Consider the following 2,995-nt stretch of genomic DNA (forward strand, 5'->3'; position numbering starts at 1 on the left):
TCAATGGAAATAAGTGTGCGATTGCGAAATTGCCCTTTGTTGTCCTCCGGCTTGTATTATGCCAAAATAAGTGTCATTGAACATTATGCGGTAGACCTGAAGTCTACACAATCAAATAATTTTTGCTTTGGCACGACCGTCTTGGGCATCCTGAAAATACCATAATGAGGTGAATAATTGAAAACTCCATTGGCCATTCACTGAAAGATCGAAAGATCTTGAATTCAAATGAATTCGCGTGTGCTGCATGCTCACAAGGCAAATTGATAATCAGGCTGTTACCAACCAAAGTTGGGACTGAATCCCCGACGTTCTTAGAAAGAATCCAGGGTGATATATGTGGACCTGTAGATCCACCATATGGGTCATTTAAATATTTTATGGTGCTCATTGATGAATCAATAAGGTGGTCATATGTGTGCTTGCTATCTATGTGTAATATAGCGTTTGCAAGGTTACTTGCACAGATAATTAAATTGTGAGCACAATTTCCTGATTACCCAATAAAGAAAATTCGTCTCGACAATGCTAGTGAATATTCGTCACAAGCATTCGACGATTATTGCATGACTTTGGGGATAACTATGGAACATCTCGTTCTTTATGTTCATACCCAAAATGGTCTGGCAGAATCCTTTATCAAGAGATTGCAATTAATTTCCAGACCATTAATGATGAAATCCAAACTCCCCGTTTTTGCCTCGGGACATGCAATATTACATGCAGCAGAACTTGTGCGAATAAGACCGACAAGCTATTAGAAATACTCCCCAACACAATTAGTGTTTGGAAAAGAGCCCAATATATCTCATCTGAGGATTTTTGGATGCGCAGTTTACGTGCCGATTGCACCACCTCAGCGTACAAAAATGGGCCCCCAACGCCGTTTGGGAATTTATGTCAGGTATGAATCACCGTCGATAATTAAATACCTCAATCCAATGACGGGTGATCTGTTTACTGTGATTCGCAGACTGTCATTTTGACGAAATAAATTTCCCGACATTAGGGGGAGAACAAAATCAACTGAAAAAGGAAATTTCTTGGAAAATATTAAAAAACTCAACTGAAAAAGGAAATTTATTGGAAAATACCTATGAATTTCCTGGATCCTCGTTCACGGCAGTGTGAATTAGAAGTACAAAGAATTATACACTTGCAACAAATTGCAAATCAATTACCGGATGCATTTAATGACTCCAGCAAAGGCACCAGGTCGTATATTCCTGCAGCAAATGCACCGGCAAAACTAAATGTCCCAGAAGGACAAATGAAAAGTGCTAATGAATCCTCTGTGCGCCTGAAGCGTGGCAGACCTGTAGGTTCCAAGGATAAAAATCCCCGAAAGAAAAAGATATTGAACAATGATTCAATCCCTCAAAAAATTTGTAGTGATATAGAACAAATACTTGAAGAGGATGCTCCTGAAAAGCGTACCTCAGAAGAAAATGAAGTTATTGAAAATTCAATTAACCTTACCACTACAAATAAGAGTTGGAACTGAAATGAAACAATAATTGATAATGCATTTGCATATAACGTGGCACTCGATATAATGGAAAATGAAGAGGATCCCGAGCCAACATCAGTTGATGCATGTCAGAAAAGAAACGATTGGCCAAAATGGAAAGATGCGATCCAGTCTGAATTAGACTTATTGGCCAAAAGAAATGTCTTTGGACCTATAATTCCAACACCGGAAGGTATTAAGCCAGTTGGGTGCAAATGGATATTTGTGAGAAGGAGAAATGAGGACAATAAAATTGTCTGATACAAAGCGAGACTTGTAGCCCAAGGATTCTCACAAAGACCTGCGATTGATTGTGATGAAACATATTCTCCAGTTATGGATGGTATCATATTGAGATACCTAGTAAGCTTAGCAGTGCACGGAAAACTTGATATGCGCTTTATGGACGTAGTCACTGCTTATCTGTACGGCTCATTGGAGAATGATATTTATATGAAAATCCCTGAACGATATGACATGCATGAAGCATGAAAATTAAATCCTAGAGAATTTTACTCCATCAAAGTACGAAAGTCTCTGTATGGACTTAAACAGTCTGGACGCATGCGGTATAACCGCCTCACTGAGTGTTTAACCAAAGAAGGTTACACGAACGACCCAATATGTCAATGTGTTTTCATAAAGAAAAATGGGTCACAGTTCGTGATCATTGTAGTGTATGTTGATGATCTCAATATTATTGGGACTCCTGAAGAGCTCCAATCAGCCGTGGAATATCTAAAAAAAGGAATTTGAAATCAAAGACTTTGGAAAGACAAAGTTCTGTCTTGGTCTGCAAATTGAATATGTGGATAATGGAATATTCATCCACCAAACTGCTTATACCCATAAGATATTAAAGCGATTTTATATGGATAAAGCACATTCATTGAGTACCCCAATGGTCGTTAGGTCACTTGATTTTAACAATGATCCATTTAGACCTAAAGAAGATGATGAAGAGATACTTGGTCCCGAAGTACCATATCTTAGTACATAGGTGCACTCATGTACCTAGCAAATAGCATAAGGCCAGATATTGCATTTGCAATAAATCTATTGACTATATTCAGTTCATCTCCTACTAAACGACATTGGAATGGGATTAAGCACGTTTTACGCTATCTTCAAGGGACGAGTGATCTCGGCCTATTCTATCTGAATAATTCTCGACATGATTTATTAGGCTATGCCGATGCTGGGTACTTGTGTGACCCGCATAAAGCAAAATCGCAAACCAGCTATATATTTACATGTGACGATACTGTGATCTCATGGAGATCCACGAAACAGACGATAACTGCCACATCATCAAATCATGCTGAAGTATTGGCTATTCATGAAGTCAGTCAAGAATGTGTTTGGTTGAGGTCAATGACCCATCACATTCGAAAGAATTGTGGGTTAATATCGGAAAGTGAAAATCCCCCAACAACTATATACGAAGACAATGCAGCTTGCATTGCTCAATTAAATGACGGATAT

The sequence above is a fragment of the Andrographis paniculata genome, unplaced genomic scaffold (assembly GCF_009805555.1).
Source record: "Andrographis paniculata isolate CXL003 unplaced genomic scaffold, ASM980555v1 Contig82END, whole genome shotgun sequence".
NCBI classification, from domain to species: domain Eukaryota; kingdom Viridiplantae; phylum Streptophyta; class Magnoliopsida; order Lamiales; family Acanthaceae; genus Andrographis; species Andrographis paniculata.